Raw genomic sequence first — 22,943 nt, forward strand, 5'->3', positions numbered from 1 at the left:
TTGGATCTTTAAGATTTTTTGATGAAGTGGAATGACAATCCATTATGAGCAGAGGCATGGAGGTAGAAAATTATGGGTCATGCTTAGGCAACAGTAATGTTCCAGATGAGACAAAAGTATGAAGTCAGGAGCCAGGGTGGAAACCCTTAAGAAGGAAAGGCAGTCCCAATTTAAAGAGAAACAGAGACCTAGAGAATAAATGTTCAGAGCAATTTCAGTGGAGAGGCAGAAGAGATCCTTTCACAGCTTCAAGATCATTAGATTATGGGGAAGGCTATCTGTTGAGAAGGAGGGAGATGAAGTTATCTTTAGATTGCTTATTTCAAGAGCTTTACTTCAGGGATGGTTCTTAAGGGGCTAAATGCCTTTCTGAGGGACAGTTTGATACAGGAAACTAGAACCCAGGTCCTCTGGTTTTTACTCCAAATCTTCTTTTGTGACAAAAGTTAAAATCCCCCAAAGGCCTATATACCAAAAATAATTTTTCTAAGTTAAGCACTTCTCATCAAATAAGTAACTTTGATCTATGCACATGATAATGCAGGCTATAAAACAAATCAGATGAACCCTTATAAACATCTCTTTTTAGATGGGAAAAAAAGGAGATTTATTGCTTTCAAGTAAAAGAACACAGCAGAGGCACTATATATCAAAAACAACGATAGGAACCTGACTATGGCTCAAAAGATGAGTGGATTTCTGAAAAGCCCTCTTTATTACCAAACTGTTGTTTTTGTTTTTGCTTTAACCCCGGGAGTATTCTGCCTCTGAGGTACATCCCATGTTACTTTTTAAATTTTATTTTGAGACAGAATCTCACTAAATTACCAAGGCTAGCCTCTAAACTGTAATCCTCCTGCCTCAGCCTCACCAGTCACTGGGATTATAGATATGCACTACTAATGCCTGACTTGTGACTGTTTTTGTGGGACTGGTATGTGGCTATTCTGGTATACCAGAGAAATGGAACTCCAGATCTGTAGCTCTTGTGGTCTGAAGACCCTGAAATAGATAATTCCAACCAATATCATAGTTTCAGTAAATTTCATGGGTTTTGTACAATTGGAAGTTAGACATTTTGTATCATTGGCATCATAAGAGAACAAAGAAGGGAACACCTGAGTTGAGGTTATATATGAGAAATGAGTTTGGCTGGACAGTATGTCCTGTTTTTATCTCTGGCAAAAGAAGTTCCCCAACAGTTTTGTAGGCTGAAGGATTATTTGCACAGATATAAAAATGAACTTACTAGGATGAGGAACAGGATGGACCTACACCCTTGGCTTTTAAAAATGGCAAATGTCAAGCTTTTCAATGTCCATCCATGTGTGTACTGAGAGACTGAAACTCTCCTTGAGATAATCCTTAGGCCAGCATATCACAGAATCCTAGGAATGAGCATCTCTGATTCTGAGCTGAGACACATCCCAAAAGGGGATGTTTTAGTCCTATGAAATTTAGTTTCAGAAACAGGCCTCAGCATCCAGGGCAGGAGATAGCTGATTCTTCATTCATGTTACCAGATCCAAGGGGAGCTACACTTTGCACAAACTACATGTATAAATCTGTTGACATGGTTCATGAGGTTTTGCAGACTGTGGGACAGTTAACTGAAAAGAAACATTTACTGAAAGTACTAAAAAGAAATTTTTGTTCATCAGTGAGCCAACTGGTGTTAGCATATTTTGATACTACCTTTTTAATTTTTTTAAACCTTAATGTTAATCTTTGTGCATTAGAAGAAACCATAATATTTCCAAGGTTTGGAGAATATTTTTTCTTTTCTTTGGAACTGGGCATTGAATCCAGGGGCACTTTACCACTGAGCTACATCCCCAAACCCTTTTTTATTTTTAATTTTGAGACAGGGTCTCACTAAGTTGTACATGGCCTCACTAAATTGCTGAGGCTGGCCTCAAACTTGGAATCTTCTTGTCTCAGTCTCTGGAGTCACTGGGATTACAGGTGTTTAGCACCATGGCTTGGCTAGGAGACTTTTCTTAAAGGATTGGATAATAAATACTTCAGGATTTATGGGTCATATGACCTCTGTTACAACTACTAACACTATCTACTGTTGTAGCCACAAAACAAAGTGGCAACAGGAAATACACAAAGAAATGGGCTTGCTTATGTTACAATAAAACTTTATTTATATGAACAGATGATGAGCCATAGCTTGCTGATTCCTGCTGTGATGCAATGCCTGTATTTTACTGAATTCCAGAGAAGAGACTAATAGCAGGTTATACAACAGTGGGCTTGGGACAGAAATATAGACTTCCTTTCTGTTCCATTAAAAATATTTAAAATTTTATTGTAATTACTAAATAATTATAAAGAAATGCTCACCAGATATGAGGGAGGTATAAAGAATAGTAATAAAATGAACTGCTGTGTAACCATCATATAGTCAACTTAAGAAGCAAAACATTACCATTTCTCTTGAAGCTCCATTGTCCCTACCTAGTCCCTTCACTTCTTCTCTCCACCTGAGATATGAATTTTGGGCTCTTTTTTGAAACAAATTATTTATTTATTTTAATTTGTTATATAGGATGGCAGAATGCAATTCAATTCATATTACACACATAGAACACACTTTTTCATATCTCTGGTTGTACACAAAGTAGATTCACACTATTCGTGTCCTCATACATGTACTTAGGGTAATGATGACTATCTCATTCCACCATCTTTCCTACCTCCATGCCCCTTCCCTTCCCCACTCTCCCGTTTGGTATTTTGGGATTGGCTTACTTCACTTAGCATAATATTCTCCAACTCCATCCATTTACCTGCAGATGCCATGATTTTGTTCTCTTTTAATGCTGAGTAATTGAATTCTGAGCTCTTCATTGAATTGTTTTCCTTTATATATTCACCACATGTATTTATATTATTTTTCTTAAGTTGAAAAGATTATTCTTAGATGGTTTGATTTCACTTCTCTAGTATGAGAAAGTTTAGAAAAACATAGTTTCTGCTAAAATGAGGTTTTGCTTAGTGAATAGTTAGACTATTGTTTTATTTTTGGTAATAAGCTGAGAAGGTCCAAGAAACCAGGGTAGAGTGCCTACAGTATCTGACTTAATTCACCTTATGACCTAGTCTTGGTTTCTTGGGCTATCATAGAGAACATGAAGGGCTGAGGAGCAGGAGTAGGAGTTTAGTGTCTGTTCTACTCCCATCCCCTCTTCTTAAGGATATTGTGGCAAATAAAGTCTGGCTCCAGGAATAGCAAGGCATATTCATCTAATAATAATTTTATCTTTGAACAAAATACATATGATAGTATCATAACTTTTCCAAATTATATAATTGGATAACAAATTTTTAAAGAAAAATTTTGTTGGCATATAATAAGCAAAAGGTTAATCTCAAACACAATATTTGGTCAATAATAACACAGAATTAGTTTTAATATTTGTATTATATATGTAAATATTAGATATTAGGATGTGATTTAGATGGACCTGCTTTCTTGTTTTCCAGGTACCCCAATATTCTTAGAACTCAAGTTTCCAGGGTATGCCTTTAGTAATACCTAGAAAGCATTTGCCATCTGTTTACATGTATACCCCACTTCCCCTTCTTACATTTATGTATAATTAGCTTAATTTACTATAGGTTGTTCCTTGTGGATGGTGAAAAATATAACCAATCCATCCACAAACTTTCACCTGGTTCTGCCTGTGAAGTGAGTGGGTGGGGAATTATCTCTGACCATGGCATACGATGAAAAGAGTTGCCATTTTGTTGTAAGAGGTTTGATGATACTATGTTCTAATACCTCTCTCAGTTATCTCAAAATATTTTTCAAATTCCCATCCCAAACATAACTTCCCATGTCCTTTATTTCATATTTTGATTACTTCAATTCAATACCTTCCTATGTGACCTGCTGCCTCTTTTTCAGTGGTTCTAGTTTTGGTTGCACATTGGAATCCTCTGAGAGCTTTACAAATATCAGTGCCTAGTCTATCTCTTAAAGATTTGCATTTGATTGGTCTGGAGTATAGCCTGGGCACACTAAAATCATGTTATAATTTAAAAATCTCTCCAGATGGTTCTAATGAGTAGCTAAGACTGGGAGCCACTGCTCTAGTACATGAAAGTCATCTTTTAATCTATTACCTGATGTAAGAGTTATATGACAGGGATAATGGATGGGACTTGGGGAGTGATCATATATTTAGCATGACAAAGAAGGATATATGTAAGATGTTGCATAGATTTGGGGCTTGTACATGTACTTAGGGTGGACAAAGTTGCCATTTACCAACATAGCAAAAGTAGATGAGATGCTTAGAAGAAAAAATAATAAATTAGTTTTAGACATGAAACTTTGAGCAACCTATGGGACATCCATTTGGAGAGTAGAATTATTAATAAATATTAGAGCTGACCAAAAATGGAATAGGGTTTTATTATTTTTTATTGCTGAAAATATTAGAGAATCCCTGATAGAATCTTATTAATTTTTGCTTAAATATTTCTAGCTATAGAGAATGAGTGATCATTCTCTCTTTGAGTGGTGAAAATAGTTCAGATGCTCTTCCTTATATTAACTTTGAATCTTCCTTGCATCTATCCTGTACCTGGTGATCCTCTCTCTGCCTTTGGAGCTCTTCATAACAAGTGCACTTTCTCTTCCAGGTGATGGTCTTCCAACTTCAGGAGGAATTCTTCCAAGAGTTCTTTTTCTTGGGCCCAAGGCCACCAAATACTCATTTCAATATGCTTGGGATGTTTTCTGACATATCTCCTTACCAAATCAGCTAAACATAAATGTTAATTCAATACCTTAAATTGGATTAATTGAAGGAATAAGCATTTCTTCATTTAATGACATTAAATATCCCAGCTTTTAAAAAAATATGTATTTGCAGTGTAAAAGAGATGCTATTCATCTCTGAAATAATGTTTTTCTATATCATATTCAAATATTAGATTTAAAAATAGAAAATGTATGTAAAATATGTTATATTTTGCTGAATAAAAGATCCTTATAATTGTTTTAAGAATTATTTCACTGTAGACAAATACTTGACTGCTTTGTTTCAAGAGTGAAGATATGGTCATTTAAAAGTTTGTAAAGTTGTACAAGAGTATAGTTACTCACTCACTCAAGCAAACCAACCAACCAACCCCATGGAACAGGAGACATTTTCTGTTCTTTTTGCAGAAGATTTTATCTTCAAGGAAACTGAAATGGCATTCAGTTTCCCACTGCTTCTATTCCAGAAGGTATGCACACATTTGCATAACTGATCTCCCTTCACTTCCCTTGGAAACCGTTCTGAACGAGGAATTTGCTGTTTAGATCATGATTCATACGTCAGAGAAGAATTGGAGTCTCCTTTACGTACTTGGCAGAGCCAGTGCATGTTTCCATATATAGCTGGAGAAACCTTTCTTGCCCATTCTGGCTCGAGAGGATATTATTAAAAGTTCATTCCTGAGTTCTTTTTCTGCCAAGGAACAGCAGTGGGCACTAAAAATTCCTGCTTGTGCCAGCAGAGGACTGGCTGTGTGTCCTGAGAACTCTCCCTAGGTGCCCTGGGTCACTCCCTCTAAAGAACTCACACGTGCAGCTGTGGGGGGCAATTGTTCCTTCCTTCCTGGCTTGCTCCCTACTCATGGCCTGGGAAACCCCACTGGCTCTTTGCAGAGATGAATCAAGGCAGTGCCTAATTTCCTGGGTTGCAGCCAGAGGCTCTTCCTTCACTCTCCTAGGATGGGATCTGTTTACCTCAGAGTTCCCTCTCTGAGAGGGTATTTGGAATTTTGGATGGTGGCCTGGAATTTTGGAGAGTGGAGTTCTCTAGGGAAAAGTTGTGCTGCAGCAGTCAGCTCATAAAGTTTATACTGTCTGCCCTTTGATAAGGGTCATATGATGTAGTAAATGTTCTTTGGGAAAATGAGAAGTTCGATAGACCCTGAGTTCTGGTGTTACACATTCTGTGACCTTCAAGGGTCAATCTAGGGAAATAGGGAGGGAGTTTTCCTTGTCCCTTCCCTTCCTTCTTCATTTACTATGGTTCTTTCAAGCTCATCTCCAAGTAAGGGTGAGACATATCTGTGTTAGAATCTTGGTTCTCCCTTGAGGTATAGAATTTTTGGTTAGGTTAATTTGCTTTTTTGGACTTGTTTTACTCTTCTGCAAAATGTGATTAACAATGCCTATTGCCAGAGCTCTAGGTAAGGATTAATGAAATTAGGTGGTTAATGTACATAAGGCAGCTAGCTGATTTTTCCCCCCCCAAAAGCAAGTGTTTTTAGTCAAAACAGCATGGACATTCTAACCATTCATCTTTGGGTTCTATTCTGGTTCTCATTGCTAATTTAAGATGCCCAGGCATTTATTTATGTTCTATAATCTTTGACTTCATCATTTGTAAAACTGTACTCTCCTCAAAGATTTAAGTGAACCATCTTGTCCTTCTCTGGCAGCAATTAGTAGGCATTCAAGAAACATTAGTTCCCCTTCTCCAACCCAAGCCCTACCTTCACTCCATCACTTTCTGAGAGACAATTGGTCCTTTTCTCCTTGCAGTTTTATTGTTTTTATTTATAAGTTCACCCCATACCTTATTCAACTCTGTTTTTCACTGCATGTCTGTCTCCTCTCCACATGATAGTCAGTTACTTGGAAGCAGAATCTTCTTTTATTCATCTCTGTGTTCCCAAAGGTTTTCCCATGTTGAACCAGATTCCTTAATTACCAGCAGCCTGGAAAAATATCCCCCCCCCCCAACTTCCCTTAACCTTGAACTCCACATTTATTCAGAGTTCATTTTTTAAGCTGTGTGCCCAACTCAGATATCTGTAATAAGTTACTGGAGAAGTAAATAGCTTTATATTTAATGCAATGAAGTATTTGCTTTGAGTTATGTTATGGTTTAGATGTTAGGTATTCCCCAAAGGCTCATGTGTGAAACAATGCAAGAAAATTTAGAGGTGAAATGATTGGGTTATGAGAATCTTAACCTACTCAGGACAGGTAGACTATGACTGGAAGAGGTGAGTCCTTGGAGGTGCACCTTTGGAGTAGATATTTTGTCGTTGGAATTTTGGAGCTCTCTCTCTGCTTCTTGGTGGCCATTTCCCTGGCTGTTTTCCTCTGCCACACCCGTATGATGTTCTCCGTCACTTGAGCCCCAAGGAATGGAGACAACTGTCTATGGATTGATATCTCAGAAACTGTAAGCCTCCAAATAAACTGTTCCTTCTCTAATTGTTCTTGTCAGGCCCTTTGGCCACAGCAGTGGAAAAGCTGGACTAAAACAAGGGGTTTATATCAAAGTTCAATGACTTTGGATTTTCATGGTTTCTCTGTAAAATTGCAAGAGAGAGAGAAGCTAGTATAAAGTTTATCCAGAAATGAAAACTTCACTTTTCAACACAAAATTAATGGACATGGTGTTCATGTAAAACAAACCAAGCCTGTACACATTGTAAAATGAATTATAATACAGAATGTGGATATGTTTGATACAACATACCTTATTCAAAATCCCCAAAGCAAACTGTGGTAAATATTAATTCAATCATCTTTTAAAAATGGCTTAGTATTTAGAAAAGATAAGTATTTAAGAGAATATCAAAAAGTCACCTTTTCTTCAAGAAAAAAAAATCACCACAAGGTGTACTTCAGAAATCATGAAGGTTTGAATACAAATTAGAATTGTGTGATATATTTTATTTGCCTTTTGAAGATCATCCATGGCTTCCAGGTGTTACGAGTATTAGATGGTAGACCACTCACTTCCCAGATGGCCACATGGCTCTCTACCTTACTTATCTGCTCATTTATCATCTTGGAAGAGAGTCCCTGTCACTTTCTATCCTTTTACATTGATGTAGCTTTCTTTATAGGACTCTTAAGTATGATGTTATATCATAAGCTCCATGGAAGAAGTCAGGGTTTAGCTTCTTTGCCCAAAACAGTCTTTGGCACATAGTATGCTCTTTATAACAACTTGTCAAATGAATGAATACATACAAACAAATTTTGTGCTAATTATTAAAAAAAAGAGGATTAGGCAGGATTTTGAAGTTCCTAATACTGTTAATCATCCTCTTTGTCTCCTTCAAGATGTTCTTTATTTAGACTCCTACTCAATTTGTGTGGAATGCCTAATATGCTGACTCTAGTACCTGAATAGTTTTTTAGAGTATAATGTTGGCTAGAAAAATAGATCAGGAATTTTCAATAAAACAGTGAGCATTTGCTCCATGGCCTGTAACATAGCCTGTTACCTTCAGTCCCAGGTTTCAGTGTAGCTGCCCCTGAATCTCCTGTCAGAACATATGGAAAGAAGCATTTCAGGCCCTCTGGAATGCATTACTTGCTTGTATGGGTCTGAAGAGTTATGCTTTTAAAGAAATGAAAGGAGGTGTTATCACTCTGTCCATCTTAACCCTATAGTGTTATTCCTAATACTGGACCCTTTAGACTCATCAAAAATACAAATAAGTCTCAGTATCAGATACTACTACAGGGAACACTGAAGGTATATTAACCTCTTTAGCTCTCACACAAATTGAAAGTTGATGAAGAGGATGCTATTGTTTTTCTGAATAGGCACAGAATATTAAAACATTTTTCTTTTTTTTTGGACCTTTAGATTTTGGTTTGGGAAAGGTCTTTTGACTTCAGTAGCATAAGCAACTGTAACTGCATTTTAGCTAAAGAATAAGTAGTGAATCATTTTCCCTGCTGGGTGACTTCATGAATGTTTCTTCTGGAGGCAGAGGTAGCTTTTAGTTACTAGGCAAAAAAATGCTTATGTGAAACATTTGGAAGATATTCATGTATATGTTTAACATATTTGACACTTCATGCCAGTTTGCCAAGTTAGAGTTCAATACACTAATGAGGTTGCTAATTTTATTCTGCATCAATGATATTTAGCTATGCAAAAGGCTGCTTCATTGTTAAAGCTTTCTTAGCAAGAAGGCAATTTTAATAAAAGCAGTCCGAAATACAAAAATGAAAAACACACACATGCACACACACACACACACACACACACACACACAGAGTTTACAGGGGTGTGGTAAACTGACCTAAACCAATGTGTTATTGAGGGTTAATAGATTCTTTCTGATAGATGGCATTTACCAGTACTTGAAGCTAGGCAAATGTCATAGCTACTTTGCTTCACTACATGCCTTTACCAGGTTATGATATAGTCAAGACTTGACCAAATTCCATCACATACACATTATATTTAGGTGTTTTTAGGTAAGCATTTATTAGATTTCTTTTATAAACTTGAGTAAATCTCAAGTAATCAGGTAAGAAATACTTTATTCATGTATTGCATAGACAGTTGGCCCAAGGCAGATAAGATAATAATATTTTAGGGGAGTCATTTTTACTCTTTACTAGAACCTTCCTATGGCTAAATACACAATTATTTAGGGATCAGCCTTGGACCCCATGGTAGAGGCATATAAGGATGAGAAGTGTCTCTGTAATTTTTTAAACCAATTCCCCTATCTTGAATACTGTTAATTTTGCCAGTTAACAATCATTATTCTAATTAATAAGTCATTATTTTCATGAGAAAAAACCTCCCTCATTTCTAACATTCATTATGTAAAGCAGCAAAGCTTCTGGTCAGGACTATAAAGAGAGAGTTGAAGTATTTTCAGTAGCCACTGATAGTGTGGTCTTTCTGATTAAATGTTGGCTATCCATCTTGAGATGTGGATGCCTAACAAGGGTACCTGAAATACTTTAATGTAGTATAAGTTAATTTGTACTTTTGTGATGTTGAAGCATTTAGGAGTAAATCACGTATATCATGATATATGGTATAAAGAAAAAGCAAAAAGTAAATAAAATTGAATATCTTATTAGTGAAAATACACAGATCCTGTTTGTTTTTTTGCATTATATTATGCTAAAACACTCAGCACATGAGTGTTTGAAATACTTATCAAATAAGAATCTAGTATCTCAGGGTTATTTATTAAATCAATTAATTCAATAAATACTTATTGAGTATCAACTGTGTGCAGGGGATACAGAAATAAAAGGTCACAATTTTTACCCTCAGTCCACTTTTACATAGGGCAGTTGCTGCATAACTGCAGAGGTCACTGTTCTTTACAAGTGAGTTGCAGGCCTGGAAGTGGCCTAAGGGAGCAGCATGGTTGGCTGAGCAGAGCTTGTTTTTTTCCTCCTAAAGTAACCTGGAACATGATTCATGTTGTTGGAATTAAGAGTTGGATAAAGGAACATTTGTTTAAAACATTGTTAGGCACATGGTACTCTTCCTAGGAGCCAAAATACCATTTCGAGTTCCAGAGATTCTGAATTCTTGCTTTGGCAGCAGGCCCTAAGTAGCTTGTAGTTAGGTAAGAACAATCCCATCTTCCAAATGAGATTGAATTGGTTAATAAAGTTAGAGATCAAGAGGGTGGTTAGCCTTCAAGTAGTCTGCTTTGTTAAAAAAGAAATTGTTTGGAAACAAGGATTCACCTGATTAAAGCTGATTTCAAGGATCAACCAGTAAAAGAATAGCAGTGTCAACAATGCCAAACAAAGTGGCAGGATTTGTTTGTAAGCAATTCCCTTTTATAGGAAGCCAAGTCTAAATCTTATTTCCTATCCATATTTAAATGAGGAGTGAATTCAGGAGGAATTTGCATGTCAAGTGTAAAAGAAAGTCAGAAGATGCTCTTTCCAAGAACTCTGTGGATAAAGGGAGGTTTTAACTGAAACTCAAAATCTTAATTTCCAGGATGAGATTAAAAAAAAAAAAGTCCTTGTGACAGCAGTTAGTTTATTGGTGCTTGGATTAGCAGGTGGAGATGACACATTCACAGCATAGCCACAGAGGTGGCTAGCTCAGCCTCAATGAGGAGGTCAGACAGCCTGATGACAATATCCATCCCAATAGCATCCACCTCCAGGAGGCACTGATACTCTGCTTATATAAGATAAAGTGGTGGGGACATTGGGAGGTATTGAAGGTTCATTCTTTTACCAAGGATACTTCCTTAGGTATCTTAATTATGATTTTTAGAAACAGCAAAAGATTTTATTTTTAGAAGATAATAGGATAAATGGCTAAATTAGCATCAGACAATATGTCAACTTCAGTTGTCACAATTGAGAGTCTGGTGGGCATAGATCTGTGGCTGTTTGTGGTCAAATCCATGCTGGGACTTGGAGATGTTGAAACATTCTTTTGTCCTAACCATTATACCCTTGTGGCAAGGACTGCCTAGTTCTTCTCTGTATTTTATTTAGTAGCAGTACATTTTCAGAATTAAGAACATTATTTTGACCACTTATACATTGGGAGATAAATGGTTGTACCATTCCTATTTCATAGGTAGTGATGATTTTAAAAATAGTTTCCAAAAATGACTAATTCAGTGTCTCAAATGAAGTATTTTTAAGAACCAGGAAAGAATCTATGCTATTTATAGCTTTTTAGCCTTCTAGTTTCTAAGCAGTATAAATATTCCATGGGCTAAACATGGGCTAGTTTCATAATGTTATTGAAGTCTCAGGCTCTTCATTTAAAAAAACAGGGGTGTTGATAATACCTACCTTTTAGGGTTGTCATGAGGAGTAAATGAAATGATTCATGAAATGCACTTATACTTTATGGCACACGGTACTTAATATATATTAACATGATGATGATCATTATCATTATCACCCCTGCAATAACTTAAGAGAGCAGGATGGGGTAATATTTAAGAGTGCTGGCTTTTAGAGAAGGACAATTCAAACAATATTTGATACTGCTCAAAAGTAAGAGTGAAGGGAAACTCAAAGATGGAATAGTACCTAGGAAAATAATTTATTCAAAGTGTTATTGCCTGTCTAAATAATGGGCAAAAAACTAAACAGACACCTCACTAAAGAAGATATTTGCCTACATAAGAAGACACACACACACACACACACACACACACAATAACTCATATTGTATGTAAGAGAAAAATAAGCATAGAAAAATTTCTCAACATCACTTGTCATTAATGAGTTTCAAATTAAAATATGAGACGCCACAATCCATCTATTGGAATGGGAGGAGAGAATGCCCTGACAATACTACAATACCAATTGCTAGCCAGGATGCACAGCAACAGGAATTCCCATTCATTGCTAGTGGGAATGCAAAATAGTATAGGCACTTTGGAAGATGGCTTGGCAGTTTCTTACAAAGCTATAACCCAGCAATTATACTCCTAGGTATTAACTAAATTGATTTGAAAACTTGAGTTCATGTAAAAACTGAATGTTTACAACAGTATTTTTTATAATTACCAAAAATTTGAAGCAACCAAGATGAATAGATTAAAAATGTGGTACATCCATATAATAAAATATTATTTAGTGATAAAAAGAAATGAATTCTCAAGCTACAAAAAGATGTGAATGAATCTTAACTGCACATTTCTAAGTGAAAGGCTATATGCTGTGTTATTCTAATAAAAAGTATTCTGGAAAAGGTAAAACTATAGTGACAGTAAAAACTATCATTGGCTGGTAGGGACATGAGGGAAGGGTTGACTAAATGAAGCACAGGGGATTTTTCTAAGTGAATGAAACTATTTTGTATGAAGAATTGTGGATATATGATACTATGCCTTGTTAGAGTCCATACATTCTTTAGTACTAAGAGTGATACAATGCATATAAATTTAAAAATCACTTAGGAGGTTGGGGTGTTCAGGATTGAATACAGAAAGTGATGAAACAATATAACTGTATTACTTGTGTATAAAAATCACTGAAGGTAATGATAGGAAAAGGTGCTGACCTAAATAATTTTGGAAATATGTGGAGTCCAAAAGACTAAAGGCAAAAGAAGAGACTGTATGTAAACACTGTACTCCAGTTAAAAAATCATTTCACATAGGGATATAAACAATAATTTTGATAATATTATGCATGTATATTGGAATGGAACAATTCAGTAAATGAATGGTAGCCTTGTTTCTTACAGTGGGAATGAGAGTTTACAGATAATCCAGGGGAGGGGGCTAGAATAATCCACATGATTTGGAGTTGGAGACATTAGTATGACTCATGTTTAGCTACTATCAACAGAAATGGATATGTTTGGAAATACTTATGGATATATGTCTGTACATGAGATATTGTGTACTTATTTCCTTGCTCTCTTGACCAGAGAGCCTAGAAACAATGAGGCTCCATAGCATTTAGCACATCTTGTGCCCAGAACTTGGTTTCTAATGTCATGCTCTTAAAAAAAAAAAAAAAAAAAAAGAATCAGAGCTCCTTAGAGAAATAGTTAATTCTAAGACTATGCAGGCAATATACTAGATGGGTCTGCTTATCTTGTAGTGCTAGCAAGTAGGGAAGTACTGTAAACAAAACAAAATCACAGCAGCATTAGCAGCAACAACAACAACAACAACAACAAAGAAAAACAAATCAACAATGATTGGGATTATATCTAAGAGACTCAGGGGCCAATTAAAAGAGCTCCCAGTGGCCTAAAATGGAACTATTTGGGCAACAAAATAAAGTAGTATTGGATTATAATCCCGAATATGAAATAAATATCCATGAGTACATGGGAAAGGGGTAAAAGTAACTTTACAGTAGGGAGAACTTACCAAAATTAGACAGGTGATTAAGGCCAACATCAGTAATGGAAAGTCATTTGATGGCTATGTATTCTTGATCTGATGTGATAAAAATGGGACTTTTATCTCTGGGTTCTTTCCCTCAAAACCTATAATCCCAGTCTGATCATAAGAGAAACATCAAACGAATCTCAAGCAATATTCTACAAAATACTTGAATGGTATTCTTTAAAACTATCAAAGTCATCAAAACAAGGAAAGTGTGAGAAAATATCACATCCAGAAGAACCTCTGGAGACATGTCAGCTAACTAATGTGGTATCCTGGATGGAATTCTGGAACAGAGAAAGGATATTAAGCAAAACCTAAGGAAACCTGAATAAAGAATGAATTTTAGTCCATTATAATGTACCACAATAATGGTTAATTAACTGTAAAAAATGTGTCATATGTGTAAAATGTTAACAGGGGAAACTGTATGTAAGTTCTATAGGTACTCTCTGTATGTACTATCTTCACAATTTTTCTATGATCTAAAACTGTTCTAAAAATTAAAGTTTATTATGGAAATAACAGTGTAGTTAAAATATAATTTCTAAAATGGTAAAAAATCATTGTCCACATGAAGATATTGAAATGTTTATAGTATTAAAATTTTTTGTTTAAATCATATTGAATGAACAAGGCAAATTCTATAAAAGGTTAAAGAATTCAAAGATCAACCACTTTTATAGATTAAGAATGCTGAAATGTATTTGCACATGGAGGTAAAATTAGCTTCTTTTACCTTGAGGAAGGCAAGTCAATTTAACCTCTACTAGTACTCACTCTATAGGACAGAGCTATTTGCATTGTAACCAGTTATATGCAATCTATAGAGCTATAAAAATAACATCCACAGGATCCAAATCAGATACCAGAAGGGTATTTTCTAGGCAATGCACAATATTCTACTGAAGCACAAAAATTTCCTGTAGCTCATTTATCCGTATACCATATGCTATAATGGTATTTCAATATAACTAAAACACATGGAGGTAGTTCTTAGAAACTCACCTTGCCAATTCTAATGTTTCTTTTGTCTTTGAAACTCCCATTTATTAACTTTATTATTGTCACTAGTTCTGCCCTGAGGTATTCTAGCTCTCTGCCTTCCCTAGTAGGATTGCCTTTCTAATCCCTCCTGAAGTTAGGCATGACTGTGAAACTTGAACCAATGAAATGAGAGGACATGAATTAATGTTCCTTCTAGGATGAAGTTTTAAGGGTCATTGTGAGATTTGCCTCATTTTCTTTCTTTGCCTTCTTGAATGAGGAAATATGTGTCTAGATTGGAGCTTCTATGTGGCTGATTCTCTGAGTAACTATGGAGAAGAGAGCCCACTTTATATGACATGTGCTAGACCTATATGTAACATGAACAAGAAATACATTTATTTTTGTTAAGTCCCTGGAAGAAAAATGACAAGTTGTTAAATCAGATTGCTTGGGTTTGAATCCTGGCTGCTCCATTTACCAGGGAAATTCTCAACCTCTCTGTGCTTTGATTTCCTTATCTAGAAAAATGAAGATAATAATAATGCTTATGACAGGATCGTTGTCTAATTAATTAAGATAATATATTCCATTTCTTGGCACAAAGTCAACTAACAACTGGGTCCTTATTTTTCTGTTGGCTTTTTTGGCTCTGAACTCAATATTTCTCAGTGGTCCATCAATTATAGTCTTGAATGTAATACATTAAGGGCAATGCTGTTTAAAATAGTGCAGCTACTCCTACAAAGTAGTGCCACAGAGACAACTGTGTGATCCCATACTGTCTCAGAATGGTCCTTGGAAGACTCACTTATATCATCTTTCTTTCTAGTGCTTTTGATATTGAGAGGTTTGTGAAACATGAGGAAACTGGCCCCTACAATATAGTATGAGATGCTAAATCAGAGACAGGCAGGGGACAGAGTTCCTGAGGAAGACAAATTTCTTTCTTGGAATTGGAAATTGTTACTATTTCTTTTTGTTCCTGAAATAAAATCCTCTTCTTTTTTCTTAACCAAAAGGCTGCTTTATTTTACTATGACATTTCGTTAAGTGAAACAATTGAAATTAATGGAACAATTGCAAAATAGAGCAAGTATACAATAAAATATGAAAAAAATCTCTAAGGTTGCTCATATAGGTTTTTGCTTAGTCAAATTATTGCAGTTGTTAAGACAGTGTCTAGTGTAAAGAGATACACCTGCTATATAGGCTTATGACTTGTAGGATATATATAGAACTCAGGGTGGAATAAATTGGCATATTTTCTGAAAATTTATTGCAGCTGTTTTCTAAAAGTGGGCAAATATTCAACATTATTTGCAAGCCAATCTAATATTCTCTGCAAACCAAAGCACAAAAGCCCTTCATATTTTGATTTATGAGCAGTTTAATTTCCCAGCTCAATGAGAAAGGTTATGGAAATGAAATTGGAGGCCTATTTATGCCTTTAGTATCTAGTGAGTGTATTTCTTCTGAAAATCTGGTTTATATTAAAAAATAGCAAACCATTCAGGCAATTTCAGGCATCTTACCAGTTGTTGAGTATTGCTTATAATGGCATGGAACCTGTGAAATAGAAACAGGAGCACCTTTATTAATTAAGGTCCTTTTCAAAGTTTGGGGTGAAAAATTGCTAGCTGTGGTAAGAATCTATGACTTGATTATAAATATTGGCGTGCAAAAAATGCACTTACATTTAATTTTGATATTTATAAGCTTTTAATAAAGACAAATTAAACAAGTAAAAATTAAAGATATATAATAAAGTTTTAATTAATGAATAAGTATTTCTTTACCTTATGCTTGGAGAAACATACCTGTACTTACCCACTGAGACCTGTTTTCATTCCTTAATTCCTGTGCTTACTTCACTCTTCCCACCTCCTTACCTCTACCACGGTCTCTCTCCCACCTGAAATGCACTTCTTCAAGTTTAAGGTCCAAAAGAAACTGTGTATCTTTCACAAAATATCCGCTGATTTTTCCAGTCCATACTGATTGTCTTATCAGAATATTTACAAATCTTATAATTGACATCTCACAATTTAATACTAGTTATGCAATCTCACGTGTCTTATGTTTCTACAGATTTTCTATTTGCATTTGGGCTGTGTTATTTAAGGAAAGCACCCTAACCAGCAAAATTGTGGTCACAGAGAGAGAAAAACATGATGAATTCTTCCTGGCTGGGGAATTGAAAGCAGTTATATCACAAGACACAATCCTTTTTTCAGGCGAAACTTCATTGACATTGACTGAAGCTTTGATAGGATTCGCCTTTAGCTTTGAGTTAATTTGAGTTGTAATAAATCCAAATAACAACAGTGATATAGTCCTCACTCTGACATATAATCCTTGCTCTGCCATATATTGTATTAAGTCTTTTACACATATCACCCTATTTAACCCTCACAAATGCATGAGCAATGTTGTTATTATTGACACTCTTTCAGGAAACTGAAGTGCAGAGGGCTATAGTGATTTAAAGAAGTGAAGTCTCAGAGCTGGAATATGCTCCAGAGCCTTGCTCTCAAGCACTGTGTAGGCCTGCCTGTCAGCTGGGCCAGGGAGCTGCCCAGTTAAACACCCTTTTCACCCTGGGAGTCATGAGTAGGAAGGTATTCATTGCATTCTGAGGACTTAAATGTTTGACTGAAAACTTGGAGACTGTATAGATTAAATATTTAGGGTTTCCATAATAATTAGAAATGATCTAGAACTGAACATAGAATATATGATGGGAATACAGATTTCAACACTGGTTTCCATACCAATTTGTTGAATAAATTAGGCAGTCAGCCCTTCATAAAATGTGGTTTGTGGGCTGGGACTATAGCTCAGTGGTAGAGTGCTTGCCTTGCAAGTGTGAGACCCTTGATTTGATCCTCAGCACCACATAAAAATAAATAAACAAAGATATTGTGTTCATCTACTAATAAATTTTTTTTTTAAAAAATGTAGTCTGATATTTTACTATTTCAAGATGGAAATAGTAACAAAAAGATTAAGAATAACTCTTGACTTAATGACATTATGGCATTTTCTGGCAAATGGATGTAACTGAAGACTATCATGCTAAAGTGAAATAATCCAATCCCCCCAAAACAAAGGCTGAATATTCTCTCTGATATGCAGATGCTAGTTCACAACAAAAGGGTGGGAGAGAGAGATAATGCTGACTCACAATAAGAAGGGAAAAATAGAAGTCCACTGGATTAAACAAAGGGATGAAGGGAAGGAAAAGAGGAAGGGAATAGGAAACACAGCACAGTGAATTGGACATAACTTTCCTATGTTCTTATATGAATACATGACTAGTGTAACTTGACATCATATACAATCACAAAAATGGGAAGTTATACTCCATGTATGTATGATATATTAAAATGCATTCTATTGTCATAAATAACAAAAAAGAACAAATAAAAAAATTTAAAAAACAAAACCTTTTGTCTTGATTTTTTTTCTGAATAGTAATGGTGATACAATTATTAATAATCAATTTATCAATATATGCAGTTTTCCATAATGAAAATGTTAAAAGTATTTAGAAACGAATATGTGCTTATTTGGGTGATAAGGTAAAAAATATGCAACAAATTATTCAGGGTTTCCAAGGATTTATTTATATACTATGGAAGTATGTTGGGAAAGTCTTAAAAATTGGTTAGCCAGTTGGGGTGGTAACCCCGGTGACTAGGAAATCTGAATCACAAGTTTGAGGCCAGCCTCTGCAACTTAGCAAGACACTGTCCCCAAATAAAAATAAAAAGGACTTGGAATATATCTCAATGGTAAAGCACCCTTGAGTTCAATCCCCAGTACCAAACAAATAAATAAACAAACAATCAAACAAAAAAACAAAACTACAAACCCAAAAACATTTGGTTAGCTTTAAAAAAGAATCAGCTTGAATTTTGGATGAGGTGGCTTAGTTAGTTCTAGCCCATGGATTGCTTAATCAGTCACTGATATTCAGCTTCTGGGAAGAAATTTCTTCCCAAGGGAGTGTAGTAAACTCCTAGATTTCCCTGACTTATAAATTTCAATATCTAGTACTTGGGAATAAACTTAAGGTCTGCAATGTGGTGATTTATAATTCTATCAAATAATATATATGACATTAAGAATGTAAGGCTGGTTTGTTTTAGCCACTCACTGCCAAAGAGAAATCCTGTACCCACATTTTCTAAACTATGTACCTCCAAAATCCCAAGGACATCTATCACAAATGTTAACTGTCTACTAATTGTACTTAAACTACAGCTTTTCTCCACATACTAACTCACTCACCCTCCTTTTTGTCATCTGAGTCTCTTGTCAAACCTTCCCACATCTTTGTCATTGACATCTTCTCATTTTGATCTTTCTTTTAGCTGATGGCCTGCTTTGACTACATGTTTTTTAGTTCAATAATATTTAGAGTCACTCCCTTCCTAGCATATCTATCTTTTCTTCTAGAACACTGCTATTGTCGGACACTGCATATCTCCCAAATTGGGAGGGGCTATGGACCCTTAGGAGGAGAGGTTTTGTAAGAGGTCCTTAGATCACTGTGTTATAACCTTGAAGGTAATTGTGAACCTTGGTTCCTTCCTTGTTCACTTTTGCTTTCTGGCGGATGATATGAGAGGTTGGTCTGCCTCGTGTTCTCTGGCATTGTCATTCAGCATCCCTACCAGAAAGTCCAAAACAATGGGTCCACCTAATCTTGGAGTGGAACTTCCAAAACTATAAGCCAAAATACATCTTTACTCTTAATAAGTTAATTATCTCAGGTATTTTGTTACAGGGACTGTAGTTGACTAACAATTCCAAATATATTCTGAATGAAGGTCCATCTTTCCTTCTATTCAAACTATGTTAACAGTTATGGCTTTCAATTTGCCTTGTATGGTCCTATTTTCCCTCTCATCCATATGTGTACTTATTATTCACGGCATGTCAGCAAATAACTTGTCAAACATCAGGAGGCTTATTTTTTTAAAAACCTCTAAAGAATATATGAGTAGCTCCAGTAACAGGGCAGCAATGCTCCAGAGCTCCCAAACCATCCCTGTGGGAGAGGTGAGATCCTCAGTGGAAACTCAGGAATAGGTGGCAATATGGACAGAGAATGGTGGAATGTGTTAGGCCTGGAATGAACCTGTTTGGGGATTTTGTATTGCCATTTTATTTCTCCTAAGCAAACTAAGAGATTTTTGGTTTCCCTATTTTAGTCTGTTCTCTTAGAACCTTTCCATGTTATTCTTCATCTCTTTGTGTAATTTTCCCCCTATGTTGGCCTTTCATAGCCATTCACCCTTACATTTTTTGTTGTAAGCTTTCAAACTCAAATTATAATTTACTTGATACTTAATAAATTGTCTCTTTAATTTAAATATATTCATTTGAAGTTTCCCTTTCTAATCATTAAATAAAAGCCCACTACCACTTGCCATAAATAGAAACAAGATGAAAAGAAAGAAAGCAGTCTTTTCAGTCACTTTTCTTTCTTTTTTTGTGGTACTGGAAATGGAACTCATGGCCTTGTTCATGCTAGGTAAGTGCTCTTCCACTGAACTATGCCACAAGCCCTAGAAAGCAGTCTTGATATTTTAGCTACAACTGGCCTGTGTGCTGAAGCTTAAGCCTATTCTTTTTTCCTTAAAAAAGGGGTACAGGAAGTGTTCTGGTTACCATTTACTATAAAACAAGCTACCCAAAACTTAGTGGCTTAAAATAACATTTTATTATCATCTTCTAGTTTTGTGGGTTGACTTGCTCATCTGGTGGTTCTTCCTTGGGGTCTTGCATGTGGTTTCGGTTGACAGCTGGGGTGGATCATCTCAAGACGTGATTAGACTGGTGTTCGTGATAGCTGTTCTTATTTGGCTGAGCGGTGATTGCTGACCCTTAGCTGGGACCTCCTGGGGCTCTTAACCACAGTGCGTACATGTGGTTTGTTTCCACGTGTGGTAGCTGGGTTCCAAGAGTGAATGTTCGAAAAGGTCTTCATGAACTTTAGCTCTTCACACAAGAAATTTCTTCTAGTTTATATTATCACTCAACATAAATGACTTAATTGTCAAGGCTAAACTTCTTAAACTCTGTCCTCGATGGCATTAAACATGTAAATGCCTATACTGAGTACTAATTTTGAAGATCTGTCAGAAGCTTTCAGGCAGTTACTGATACAAAAATTTTCACTTGATTCCACCTATTTTTAAAGAAGGAAGATAGATACTATCTAATGCTAGAGACATTTTTGATAAATATTTAAGATGCTTTGAATGGAATACATGCTAATGTTGTTGCTACTGGTCTAGTTTTTAGCTCTGAAGATGTAAAATTGGATTGTTATTTTGAAAGTGTTTTTAAGCACCGTTAGTGTGCACACACACTTTCTCTCTCTCTCTTTCAATTTACACTAAATCCCACAATCTGCAAAGTATTTATAAGAACTATATGATGAAATGTTAATGATGGGAATGTATCTTTCAACTTTGTTTTTATTTTTTTGTGAAATCACTGAGGAGTCATTGTCTTTACTGTTGCCTAATTCCAAGATTAAACTGCGTCATAAACATGTTTATAGAAAGTTTCTAAGGAGAGGTACTGGGGTCTAAATTAGAACACGTATAGGGTCTAAATTAGAACACGTATATTTCATGCTTGTATAATTATGTCAAAATGGATTCTACCATCACGTATAACTAAAAAGGACCAATAAAGAAAAAAAAAGTTTCTAATAACTTAGATGTTACAATAGTAAATCATACAACAGGATCTAAAATAATTATTTATATATCTGGAAACAGCAATGTAGAAATAAGTATAGCTAGAAAAATATACCAACATATCAATAGTCATTGTTGTAATATGTTTGGATATTTTTTCCTTTTGGTGTTTTTTTGTTCTTTCTGTCTTTCTTTGTTTTTTTTTTCTCAACTTTTCCCATATTTTTAATTACTATTATTGCACCAATATAGCATATTCTTTATATACATATATTTTATATTTTATTTTCAGTTTTTCAGCATTACATAATATATTATCATCTTGAGAATACCAAAGAATACCATATGGAGGAAGATTGAAAAAAAAAGTTCCCAATAGTTAGTCACTAGTGATTGTACAGATTTTCTTTTTAGTGTTTTCTGTTGGAATTTTAAAATGTCCTGCCATGGCTCTGTAAGAATAGAGCTGCCTGGAAGGGGAGGCAATGAGAAACATGGACTCAAAGTTAGAAAAAGTTAAGAATGAAATCCAGGAGAAACAATATATTTTGAAACTAAACATAAGGATTTCCCTTCAGCCAGAATGTACATATCCAAATAAGTGCTAAGGGAAGAAATTATATCCTCCCATTTAATTCTCAAAATTGCCCCTTAACAAACAAAATAGGTAGTGCCCATTCATCTGAGGAGGCCAACTGTCTTCATAGCATTGTAAAAGGAATGGCAAGGCAGAGGAAAAGGAAAGTGATGGGAGAGCAACTTGCTTTTGAGATACCCTAGCTTTTAAGATACCCTAGCTGGCAGGTGTCAAAATCTAAAACAATACCTTTCACAAGTAAAGCTGTGATTCTCCAACTTCCTTCCTAAAATATATGTAATATCAGCTTTCTATTGAAGAGCTAGATGGATAGATTAAAAAAGAAATGTTCGTGGAAAGGGGTCATATACCCAGGCAGCAAGACAATGTGGATACTGGATAAGAGTTAAGTGCTTTTAACCTCTTTGTTATATGGATCAGGTTAAAAACACTACTTTTCAAATCAGGTCAAATAAAGGGGTGAACAAATTAATGCTGTATTTCAAATGTAGCAATGAGATGGAGCTTTAAGAAATTAAACACTTCTACAGAATAGGGCTTGGAAAGCACAGCCCCTTGAACTTCCTTCATTGCAGAAACATCCACTGTTCAAAGATGTTGCACTATTCAATAAACACAACAGCAGTGGCGCCACCAATACAACTTTTCAAAGGAAAAGACGTGTAAACACACAGAGGGTGATGGAGCTGCACCTAGCGCTAGACGTTCATTGAATAAGACAACCCTGAAGGAGGCTATACAGAAGAGACCCAGGACATCCATCTTTCTCCAAACTTACCCTGATTAAAATTCTGAATTTGTAAACACTGAGGTCGGCCTTTCCATTCTTAGGTCTCAGGTTAGTGGAAAAGAAAGTTTCAAGGCTTTGTCTTCCCTGAAATTGTTAAATAGGGTTTCACAAAGAGGCACACGAGGATCTGAAATAAGTTCAAGAATTTAAAAGATGGAGAAAAAAATTACAGATTAGAGGTCATTTCTCCTCAAAAAGATACTGG

General features: G+C 35.5%; 1 protein-coding gene across 1 annotated transcript in view; it reads left to right on the plus strand.

The window, feature by feature from the left end:
* Nucleotides 1–22,943, plus strand: part of Plcl1 (phospholipase C like 1 (inactive)) — a 333,753-nt gene that overhangs the window by 91,006 nt on the left and 219,804 nt on the right. The gene's annotated exons all lie outside the window — the stretch shown is intronic.

The sequence above is a fragment of the Urocitellus parryii genome, chromosome 1 (assembly GCF_045843805.1).
Source record: "Urocitellus parryii isolate mUroPar1 chromosome 1, mUroPar1.hap1, whole genome shotgun sequence".
Taxonomy (NCBI): domain Eukaryota; kingdom Metazoa; phylum Chordata; class Mammalia; order Rodentia; family Sciuridae; genus Urocitellus; species Urocitellus parryii.